The following is a 13,289-nucleotide window of genomic DNA, read 5'->3' on the forward strand; positions in this document are numbered from 1 at the left end:
CACCATGAAAAGACCAAACCTAAGAATAATAGGGATAGAAGAAGGAGAAGAATACCAACTCAAAGGCACAGAAAATATATTCAACAAAATCATAGAAGAAAACTTTCCTAACCTAAAGAAAGAAATACCTATGAATATTCAAGAAGCTTACAGAACACCAAATAGGCTAGATCCAAAAAAAAGTCCCCTCGCAACATAATAATCAAAACACTAAACACACAGAACAAAGAAAAAATATTAAGAGCCGCAAAGGAAAAAGGCCAAGTAACATATAAAGGCAAACCCATCAGAATAACACCAGACTACTCAATAGAGACTATGAAAGCTGGAAGATCATGGACAAACCTCATGCAGACACTAAGAGACCACAGATGCCAACCCAGATTATTATACCCAGCAAAACTCTCAATCACCATAGGCGGAGTAAACAAAATATTCCAGGATAAAACCAGATTTAATCAATACCTGTCCACAAACCCAGCACTACAGAAAGAATTAGAAGGGAAAATCCAACCCAAAGAAGCTAAACACATCCATGAAAAATCAAGCAATAGATAATCCCACATCAACATACACCACAGAAGGACAACACAACACAACAACAACAACAACAAAATAACAGGAATTAACAATCACTGGTCATTAATATCCCTAAATATCAATGGTCTCAACTCACCTATAAAAAGACACAGGCTAACAGAATGGATAAGAAAACAGGACCCATCCTTCTGGTGCATACAAGAAACACACCTTAACTTCAAAGACAGACACTACCTCTGAGTAAAGGGCTGGGAAAAGGTTTTCCAAGCAAATGGACCTAAGAAACAAGCTGGTGTAGCTATCCTAATATCTAATAAAATAGATTTCAAACTAAAATCATCAAAAGAGATCAGGATGGACATTACATATTTATCACAGGAAAAATCCACCAAGATGAAGTCTCGATTCTAAACATTTATGCTCCAAATACAAAAGCACCCACATTCATAAAGGAAACACTACTAAAGTTTAAAACACACATCAAACCCCACACATTAGTAGTGGGAGATTTTAACACAGCATTCTCACCAAAAGATAGATCTACCAGACTGAAACTTAACAAAGAAATAAAGGACCTAACAGATGTTATATGTAACATGAATCTTAAAAGTTCTTATTAATAAAATCAAACCCGAGGCGAGTTATTGGGGTCCATGCTGGTAGATCAGAGAGACAGAACAAGCCACAGCTATCTCACCTCACCGGATCCTCAGCTGGTCTTTTCTCCTCAGACTGGAGGCCTCTGAGTCCTCATCCGGAATGGGCCTCAGCTGAATTACTGCTCAAAAGCCTGAATGCTTAACCAGCCAAAATCTTAACCAGCCAAATGCTACCAGGCAAATGCCTCTAGTTTCTGGTTCTCATGCCTTATATATCTTTCAGTTTTCTACCACCACTCCCTGGGATTAAAGGCTGGCTTTCTGGGATTAAAGGCGTGTCACCATGCTTGTCTATTTCCAATGTGGCCTTGAACTCACAGAGATCCAGAGGGATTTCTATCTCTGGAATGCTAGGATTAAAGGTGTGAGTGCCACCATTTTCTAGTCTTTGTATCTAGTGACTGTCTGTTCTCTGACCCCAGATAAATTTATTAGAGTACACAATATTTTGGGGAACACAATACCACCACATTTATGACTCAAATGGACCTAATAGATATCACAGAACATTCCATCCTAACACAAAAGAATATACCTTCTTCTCAGCACCCCATGGAACCTTCTCAAAAATTGACCACGTGCTTGGCCACAAAACAAATCTCAACAGATACAAAAAAGTTGGAATAACCTCCTGTATCTTATCAGACCACCATGCCTTAAAGTTAGACCTCAACAACAGCAAAAATTATAGAAAACCCACAAACTCATGGAAACTGAATAATGCCCACCTGAAACATCAATGGGTCAAGGAAGAAATAAAGAAAGAAATTAAAGATTTCCTAGAGTTCAATGAAAATTAAAGTACAGCATACCCAAACTTATGGGACACTATGAAAGCAGTGCTAAGAGGATAATCCATAGCTCTAAATGCACACATAAAGTAGATGGAGCAATCCCATACCAATGAATTAACAACACAACTGAAAGCTCTAGAACAAAAAGAAACAAACTCACCCAGGAGAAATAGATGCCAGGAAATAATCAAATTGAGGGCTGAAATCAACAAAATAGAAAACAAGAGAACAATACAAAAAATCAATGAAACAAAGAGTTGGTTCTTTGAAAAAAATCAACAAGATAGACAAACCCCTAGACAAATTAACCAAAAGGCAAAGAGGGAGCACCCAAATTCACAAAATCAGAAATGAAAAGGGAGATATAACAACAGACAATGAGGAAATCCAGAGAACCATCAGATCATACTTCAAAAACCTGTATTCCACAAAAATGGAAAACCAAGAAGAAATGGACAATTTTCTGGATAAATACCACATACCAAAATTAGATCAAGACCAGATAAACCATTTAAATAGACCAATAACACCTAAAGAAATAAAAACAGTCATGAAAAGTCTCCCAACCAAAAAAAAGCCCAGGACCAGATGGTTTCAGTGCAGAATTCTATCAGACATTCAAAGAAGAACTAATACCAATACTCTTCAAAGTGTTCCACACAATGGAAACAGAAGGAACACTACCAAACTCTTTTTATGAGGCTACAATTACCCTGATACACAAACTACACAAAGATGCAACAAAAAAAGAGAACTACAGGCCAATGTCCCTCATGAATATTGATGCAAAAATACTCAGCAAAATATTGGCAAACTGAATCCAAGAATACATCAAAACAATTATCCATCACGACCAAGTAGGATTCATCCTAGGGATGCAAGGATGTTTCAACATACGAAAATCAGTCAATGTAATACACCGAAACAAACTGAAAGAAAAAAAACCACATGATCATTTCATTAGATGCTGAAAAAGCCTTTGACAAAATACAACACCCCTTCATGATAAAGGTCTTAGAAAGATCAGGAATACAAGGAACATTTCCAAACGTAATAAAAGCAATTTATAGCAAGCCAACTGCAAACAACAAATTAAATGGAGAGAAACTCAAAGCGATACCACTAAATTCAGGAACAAGACAAGGCAGTCTTTATTCAATATAGTACTAGAATTTCTAGCTAGAGCAATAAGACAACAAAAGGAGATAAAAGGGATACAAATTGGCAAGGAAGAAGTCAAACTTTCACTATCTGCAGATAATATGATAGTATACATAAGTGACCCCAAAAACTCTACCAACGAACTCCTACAGCTGATAAACTCCTTCAGTAAAGTGGCAGGATACAAGATCAACTCAAAAAAATCAGTAGCCCTCCTATATACAAATGATAAAAGGGCTGAGAAAGAAGTCAGAGAAGCATCACTCTTTACAATAACAACAAATAATATAAAATACCTTGGGGTAACAGTAACTATACAAGTGAAGGAACTTTTTGATAAGAACTTTAAATCTCTAAAGAAAGAAATTGAAGAAGATATCAGAAAATGGAAGGATCTACCATGCTCATGGGTAGGTAGGATTAACATAGTAAAAATGGCAATCTTACCAAAAGCAATCTACAAATTCAATGCAATCCCCATCAAAATCCCAACACAATTCTTCACAGACTTAGAAAGAAAAATACTCAACTTCATATGGAAAAACAAAAGACCCAGGATAGCTAAAAGCATCCTATATGATAAAGCAACCTTTGGAGACATCACCATCCCTGACCTCAAACTCTACTATAGAGCTATAGTAATAAAAACAGCTTGGTACTGGTATAAAACCCGACATACGGACCGATGGAATTGAATTGAAGACCCAGACATTAATCCATGCACATATGAACACCTGGTTTTGGACAAAGGAGCCAAAAGTATACAATTGAAAAAAGAAAGTAACTTCGACAAATGGTGCTGGCATAACTGGATGTCAATATGTAAAAGATTACAAATAGATCCATATCTGTCACCATGCACAAAACTCAAGTCAAAGTGGATCAAAGACCTGAACATAAATCCAGTTACACTAAAATTAATAGAAAAGAAAGTAGGAAGCACTCTTGAACGCATTGGCACCGGAGACCATTTCCTAAATAAAACACCAACAGCACAGACCCTGAGCACAACAATTAATAAATGGGACCTCTCAAAATTGAGAAGCTTTTGCAGAGCAAAAGACACAGTCAATAAGACAAAAAGACAGCCAACAGAATGGGAAAAGATCTTCACCAACCCCACATCTGACAGAGGATTGATCTCCACAGTATATAAAGAACTCAAGAAACTAGACATCCAAATACTGAACATTCCAATTAAAAAATGGGCTTAAGAGCTAAACAGAGAATTCACAAAACAAGAACTACAAATGGCTGAAAGACATTTAAAGAAATGCTCAACATCCTTAATCATCAGAGAAATGCAAATCAAAACGACTCTGAGATACCACCTTCCACCTGTCAGAATGGCTACGATCAAAAACCGCAATGACAGCCAATGTTGGAGAGGATGTGGAGCAAAGGGAACACTCCTCCACTGTTGGTGGGAATGTAAACTTGTACAACCACTGTGGAAATCAGTATGGTGGTTTCTCAGAAAATTAGGAATCGAACTACCTCAGGACCCAGCCATCCCACTCTTGGGCATATACCCAAGGAATGCTGATTCATACCATAAAGATACATGCTCAGCTATGTTCATATCAGCACTATTTGTAATAGCCAAAACCTGGAAACAACCTAGATGCCCATCAATGGAAAAATGGATGGAAAAAAAATGTGGTACATATATACAATGGAGTAGTACACATCAGAGAAAATCAATGAAAGCATGAAATTTGCAGTCAAATGGATGGGACTAGAAAAAAAATCATCCTGAGTGAGGTAACCCAAACCCAGAAAGACAGACATGGTATGTGCTCACTCATAAGTGGATTCTAGATCTAAAATAAAGAACAATCAGACCACAACCCATAGAACCATAGAGGCTATATATACATCATAGAGGTCCCTAAGATGACTGTGGCTTATAATAAATTTCGGTTTTACAAAATTATTGAAAAAAAATAGCCAAATGAATGGAAACACAGGAACTATGAACCAAAGGCTGAGAGCCCCCCAGCTGGATCAGGCCCTCTGAATAGGTGAGAAAGTTGATTGGCTTAATCAGTTTGGGAGGCAACTAGGCAGTGGGACCAAGTCCTGTGCTCATTGCATGAGTTGGCTGTTTGAAACCTGGAGCTTATGCAGGCACACTTGGCTCAGTCTGGGAGGAAGGGACTGGACCTGCCTGGACTGTGTCTACCAGGTTGATCGCAGTCCTTGGGGGAGGATTTGCGTTGGAGGAGGTGGGAATGGGGGGTAGACTGGAGTAAGAGGAGGGGGTGGGAGGGGGGATAATAGGGGATTCCGTGGCTGATATGTAGAACTGAATGGTATTGTAAAATAAAAGAAAAGAAAAAGAAAAAAACCTTTAAAAAGGCAATCTAGTCTCTGTGCAGGAAGGTTATGTAAGCAAAACGGAAATGAAGGGGGAGTGAGGGATATTTGGGGGCATAGAATTTGCTTATAGTTGATTCATGCTGAAATAGGACAAAGTTTGGAATTCAGAAGGCTGGAATACAGTGGAAGCTCAGGGAAGAGTTCGCTTTTTCACGTGTTGTCCATGTAGGCAGCAATTTGAATCCGTCTGTGCTAAGAGACAAACATGTGTGCAGAAGGACTCCTTGGTATGTGGGCTGGAGTGTGGGGTGCAGGGCTGCAGCTAGACAGCACACCAGTTGGCAAGAAGTTGACAACCTTTCACTTTTTAAGTGATTAGAATTCCTGCTGGAAACAAATATATATTAGTGGTAGAACATGGAGTCAAGGAGGTATTAGGAGGAAACTCTTTTTCCTATCAATTTATTCCTAAAGCCAAGGTCTAAATATTAAGAATCTAGAGGTAAATTACAGCTTGTAATCTGACTGGCAACAAGGAGTGTCTTTGTCCTGCAGTGGCCTGGCCATGAGGTATGATCAAGTGATCCAGGATCCAAAAAGGTGAGTCAGTGTCCTGTTAAAATATGCAAGCATATTCTCTTACTGTCATTATTAAAACATCAGGACCATCCAAATACCAGTGAGGAGGTACAAGAGGCTCAAGTGTAACTTTTGTGGAGATGTGTCTGAGGAAAGAACTTGTATTGTCCTCAGATATATATTCATATGATTAAAATGGAACATGATTTAAGTTAAGATGGACAGATGAATATTAAAATCTTCACTTTGCAATTTGGATGTTTGGGTGTTTAAAGTATGATGAGCTCTTTCTACCATAGCTTGATCTTGGAGGTTATAAGGAATGCCTTAGTGGGATATAGGAAAGCTGAGCACCGGTTCTTAAAAATTCTTGAAGTGTAAGAAGGCCATTGTCCATTTTCTGAGCTCTAGGTATTCCTGATATTGAAAATCAATGTCCCAAATGCTGTAGTTTGAATTAACACCTGAAATTATGAAATCATGTTTAGTACTCTTACAAACCATCAATAATGAACAGATAATGGTTATGTAGTTCATATGAAAAGATGCCAATTTATCCTATCTGAGTTACTTGCCAATCTCCAGGCTCATAATAAAAGATATTATGCTGTTCAGCCAATGAGGGAGGATTGTCACATGAATATCTTGCCCAAATAAATATTTTCTTTTTGGTTTAATTTCCTTCCTAGTCCCAGTCTTTTAGAATTAAGTCCCTGTCACAAATATCCAAGGAAGCTTTAGCCTCAGATGTATAATTTTCATGATGAACTTAGATTAGGGTCACCAAAGAGGAATTTCAAATAAAGGTTTGAGTACAGCCATGGGTATCTCTAAATAAGTATGTACTCAGGAGAGATCATCATGCAGTTTTTGAAAATCATGTAAAGTTTTTAAACATTGCATTCTCAAATGAAAAGATTGAGGAGAGACAAAAGCTGTGTGAGTAACATTTCCCAAATACGAGAAAGGAGGTTGAATTTGGACTTTTCTAGGACCATTTGAGGCCCAATATAAAGTCAATTGTTGGAACAGAAAATGTAATGCTTTCTTGTAAATAGGCTCTGTCAGCATGAAAAATCAATATATCATTCATTCAATGAACAAGATAAACCTCAGAATACATTTTACAAACTTGCAAAAACATATTTTTGACATATTGTCAGGCTAGTTTTGCCTCCTTGAGGTAAGGCATTTCCCTCATACCTCTGATAAAGTCTATGAAAAATTGGGAAGGTAAGCTAAAAGGTGAAACATTGACAGTCTTTAGGGTATAGAGGTATGGTAAAGTAGCAATCTTGCAAATCTATCACAATTATGTTTTTGATTTATAGAGATGGCCATAGGAGATGGCAAGCCAGGCTGTAAAGTGTCCATAGGCTCCAATGAATTTCATTTAATTTTCTATGATCTTGTAACAGCCTTCATTATCCTGATTTTTTTCCTTAATAACAAATATTGGTATGTTCCAAGAGCTGGTGGGGGCGCTCTATCTTTCAGGTTGCAACTTCATATTTCTCAGCATTTAAGGGCCATTGTTTAACACTTGTAGGAGCTTCAGACTTCCATGTAATGGAGATCACCAGTGAGAACAGTGGTCCCTAGGATAAATTTTGATACCTTAGGCCATGTCTATCATTTTTTAATTTCTGGAATAATGGGCTCAATTTTGCCTTGGACTTGTTTACCCAAGTCCTTTTCAGGGTTTAAAAACCATCTGAAGCATTTGAGGTGAAACCAGTTCATTAGCAGAGGTTAATAACACAACCATTATTTGTACATTATTTGTAGCACATCTCTTTCCCATAGAGTGATAGGTATGGACGGGATGACATCTAGACAGACAATGCTATGATTTTCTCTATTAGATCACCTTAATATTCCTGAGTTTCTGGCTACAACATTAGCTTGACGTAGGCTTAGTTTCATGAACTCAGCCAATCTTTTCACAAAATGCTTGAAATGTCTGTGCCAATGTCTAGCAAATCAATTATTTTCTTTCCCTGTGTTTTGAACATTTAGTTGGTCTGGAAAATTTAATTTCCTGTACCCAGAAAGCCATATCACTAGAATCAGAACTGGCACCTGAATGCACCTTATGTTTTTGTAGAATGAAGTACAATGGTCTTAATCTCTCCAGTAATGTCAAAATCAATCATCCCTGAGGCAACATTAATACCTTGTACAGCAAAGGAGCGATGGCCTATAATTAGCCACATTGTCCTTTCTAGGGAGGTCCACAGCCTCTTGTACTAAGGTATAATGTACAGTGTTCGTATTGTGTCAGTGTTTGTATTGTGAAGGAGGTGGAACATAATTCCACTCCTAAAGCCTATATATCTCAGACAATAAAAAAAACTTATTGTTAGATCTAAGTTAGACATACATCCTCAGTATATCTAGGTTATTTACTGAGACTCATGTATCATTTATAGCATATCAGATGTATATATGTTATATTTATCTCTCCCAATAAATTGTATTTCATATATCTTAAGTTATTTCTGAACTTCCCTAAACATTCTTTGTATCCAAGCCTTCATATCCATATCATATCCGGGTAAAAACTTTACATCTAAAAGCATCTTTCTATTTATTTCTTCAGGAGACGTGAATGATTAAATATGGAGAGCAGCCAATGTAAAGTGAATGAATTACTTTAAACAAAGTAACAGTGAAAGGCTATTATAAAAACTGTTTGGTGAGCTATCCTTACTTGAAATTGAGTATCAAGGCAAATTATCTTTAGACCTGGTAAATGGAAATACACAGCAAATGATCCCAAAGTTGAATTTGGACTAAACCTTGGCAGTAATGGGCATGGCAGTTTTGTCTAAAGTGGGGATCTTAAACATTTTAAATGCCAGGGGCTAAATAATGAATTGATTATATTTGGCATACTTAGCATGTATATAAATATGTTTTTATATACATTAGAGAATTTGACTTTTATTAAGATGATCAAGCTGGAACTTGTACCCAAAAATTGTCTTTAATAGCATATAATTTTAGTACTACTTATCCTTAAACAGTTTACAGCTTAAGTTGGCCAAGAAAATGATAATTTGTATATCTTAATTATCATTCATTGTTTATAATTTAAGTAAACTTATTCTTAATAGTTTATAAATTAGTTGTGCTATAAACTTAGAACTTTAAGTTTTATCCATGTTAGGTTTAGGCTTGAAAACAATAAACCTGTACTGATGTTATTTTAATATAGGGACAAGAGCTCTTATTCAGAATTATTGTATGTAAGGAGAGTGACAATTGGATAAATCCTTTATGGTGTATCATAAAATAAGATATGCACAGTAAAAAAAAAATTAAAGGGACAAGTTTTGTTTTTGTTTTGTCGTTTTATCTGTAGCAGCCAATTTCTCTAGTTTGTAATCAAGTCAGGTAACTGCTAGGCAGGGCAAGGTGAGGGAAGGGATTGAGATGCAGGCTGAATTTACCTGAGACACAGTTATCAGAAATGCAAGGAGATTAATTACAGGCAGGCAGTTAGGTTCAGAGACAAAAGAAGGAAGATATTCAGGAAGGATTTATTTAGTAGGATTTCTCAGTCTCAAGAAGTCTCTGGGGTCCTGAAAACGCATAGGATTTCCAGATCCTGGAAGAGTGTCCCATTTCTGCAAGTCTGGTTTGAATGATTTAAATGGAAGTTCTTAGATTTGGCCAAGATTTTTGTAAATAACCCAGAACCTCATAGGAACAGGCAACCCAGGAAGAGAAAAAGAAAAACAGACACTTTTCTAATACAGTGACAGGAGAGCTGAGGAATTAGTTTATGAATGCTGGGAAGTTGCCATAATTTTAAAACTGGCTCAAGCAGGGCTGTGAGGCTTGTATTGTTATTAAACAAAGGCTGCTGGATGGAGTTCCTACCTAACTGCAGAGCAGGTTAAAAATTTTACTGCTCAAGTTATCCTTTTAGATTCCAGTGAGATATAGTAAAAAAAAAGGCTGTTTGTAGCTGGAGGCTGCCACTTCAGAGGACTTAGTAGACTTCATTAGCTGTAGTTTACACTCTCAGGATGTCATGTAATGTGATAATATTGTGTTATTTCTTTGTAAGGCCCTGAATGAAATAACAGCATATTTCTCCTTAGAAGGGAAAAGTTAGAATCTTTGCCACTTATCATAGTCTGCCAGTGAAACCATCCCACTAGATCTGAGGCCCTTAGGGGTCCTTTAAATTTTTCTTTATTTTTTTCTGGGAGCCTTTTGTGACTAAGATAGTCTGTTGCTTCTTTACCTAAGCTTGTAAAGTGACTGGAGCTGGCTGAAATGCCTCTTATCTCAAGACTGTGTCCTGTAAGTTCTATCAGAAGCTCCTTCTCTTTAGACTTGTTCTGATTGATGGGTTGAAAAATATTCTTAGGGGGTTGGGGCAAGGTATTATTTAAACAAATCAACACTCAAGGAGGTACCATATCCTTGGGGTCTGCAGCACCCTTTGGTTAGGTCCACTTGGTTGCTGAAGACCTTGGAAATCATCTTTATGATTCTCTGGGAAAATGACTATCCTCTGAACAACCTCCTCTAAGTGACTCCTCTCTCATTGGATGTACTTGGGTAATTACTCTTCCGATTAGTATGGTTATCATGCCAAGCACCAGGTAATGAAAGCTATTGGGGTCCAGCCCCTGAATTGCATTTACCCAGAGTTTTAGAACAGATGCTACTGCTGGTGGATTAATCTGAGAGATTCTCTGATAAATCTATGTACACAGAGCTCTTTAGTCTATACATTTTATACTTCTGAGTCAGCTCTCTCTCTCTCCATGCCTTCCATTTGTTCTCTTACTTAGCTCCTTTCTTGCCTAATACTCTCTACTTCGTTCTGCTGTTCTCCCTAAGACTATTAGTTCTGCCCCATCTTGGTCTTTCTCATCTCGTTCTTATCCATCTAGTTCTTCCCCATCTGACTTCCTCATCTTCTGTCTCATGGGACAAGAAGAAAAGTGGCTTCAAGAGGTAAGTATATATCACTAAGTGCCTACATAAAAATATTGGAGAGATCTCCCACTAACAACAATACAGCACACCTGGAAGCTCTAGAACAATAACAAAATGAAACAATGCAACCCAAGAGGAGTAGATACAAAAATTTAATCAATCTCAGGGTTGAAGTCAATAAAATGGAAACAAAGTGCTTTATACATACAAAAAAAAGAATAAAAGACTTGGTTCTTGGTGAAAATCAACAAGATAAACAAATCACTATCCACACTAAGTAAAAGAAACAGAAATAGCCGGGCGGTGGTGGCGCACGCCTTTAATCCCAGCACTCGGGAGGCAGAGGCAGGTGGATCTCTGTGAGTTCGAGGCCAGCCTGGGCTACCAAGTGAGATCCAGGAAAGGCGCAAAGCTACACAAGAGAAACCCTGTCTCGGAAAACCAAAAAAAAAAAAAAAAAAAAAGAAACAGAAATAAAATAGAGATTAAATAAATTCAGAAACTAAAGGGGGAAGAGAACAGACACTGAGGAAATACAGAGAACCATAAAAAACTTTTTAAAAATGTTCCACCAAATTGTAAAATCTATAATAAACAGGCATTTTTCTCAATATTATTTGCATTCTAGAACCTGCCCTGCCAGTCAGTGTGAGAGTGTTCAGATGAGTGTGGACTGATGAGACTACTTCAGTGGATTTGGTCTACAGTGAAGAGAGAAAAAAAGTAGGATAAGTCTTTACTGTGGTTGATGATGTGTCCTATTTTGTATCTGAGATGAGGCACATAGGGCTAGTGTTCTCATGTGCAAATGATTGTCAATTTAATAATAAATATCTAAGTATTGTATGACATCTGGCATTGTGATGAATTATCCTGGGGCCTAAGATGTGTGAATAGAACAATGTGACAAAAAGACTCTTTCATAGGAAGACAGAAAATTCACATTTTATGGAGCATGAAAATAAAAATTCCACTTGTCCATTTACAGCATTGTATCCAGTTTTGTTCTGTTTGGTATAATTATTATTTTTTATTTTTAATTTTTTTATTTTTTTAAATTAATATACAGCATAAAGAACTTTATTCAGGCAATTCCCATATGTGTAGCGTGTCTCTTTTTGGTATTCCTCTCACCCACATCAGTTGCTTATCTTACTATTCATTCCATTCCTCAATGTAAGAAGTTTTCTTCTGACTTCATGATTTGTTTGAGCATATTGAATTAATGAGACAAGAGTGATATTTTCTTTATCCTAACTTCACATGGTTCCCAATCCCTAGTTATTTAAGCCCTTAAATTCTCAAATAATTCCTCTCCTACTTTGATTGTTTTCATGCATGTACACACATATGCACACATAAACTCACAATCATACACATAAATACACACACACACACACACACACACACACACACACACACACACACACACACTTATATCTAGAGTCTGAAAAGTCTGAATTACCACAGACCATCTGTTTAGGTAACATGATGACATCCTAATTCATCCCCAATTCCTACTAGTGACAGCATTTAATTCTTGCAGACCAAAGACAACTCCATTATATCTAAATAAATCCTATGTGACTTTCCTCTGAATTCTATTATGTCTAGAGAAGTCTAGATCCAATAATCATATTTGTAAAACTTCGTAATTTGTTTCAGTCATTTAGGAATTACATAGAATCTATTTATTTAAACCTTTTTAAAATCCATGTACACGGTATAGTTAAAAATCACTGGGTATATATTTATGTATGGTAATTCATGATAAAAAACTTTCAAACTTCTAAGAATGCATTGCAAACAACAGTCATGAATCTTCATATAAAAGTAAAATTATAAAATTTTAGCTGGTTTTATTTATTCTTTCATCTGTGGACAGGCATCAAGGGTGCTTCCATATCTAAAAAAATTGAATAACAATGAAATAAATATTGGCAGACAAGTCTCTGTTATCTACACTTACTTATGTATTTTCAGAAGGTTCCATGAGAGATGTGGTTGGAGCATAATGTAGTCCTACATTTAGTGACTGAAATAGCATTCCTACATGCTTATTAATTTATTTGGTAATATTTTGCCCATTCTTTCTCAAAGTGATAGAGATTACTCTCTTAACTATCACTTTTCATTTTAATAACCAAAACAGTTGTGTATATTTTGTACTCATGTTGTCTTTTTCAATTTGAAAATAATTAAAGTTAAAATCAAACACTGGTGATAAAGATATCAGCCTACTATTTTTTTAATGTTTGCTATGGACTTGCAT

Source organism: Peromyscus maniculatus, chromosome 1, assembly GCF_049852395.1.
Source record: "Peromyscus maniculatus bairdii isolate BWxNUB_F1_BW_parent chromosome 1, HU_Pman_BW_mat_3.1, whole genome shotgun sequence".
Taxonomy (NCBI): Eukaryota; Metazoa; Chordata; class Mammalia; order Rodentia; family Cricetidae; genus Peromyscus; species Peromyscus maniculatus.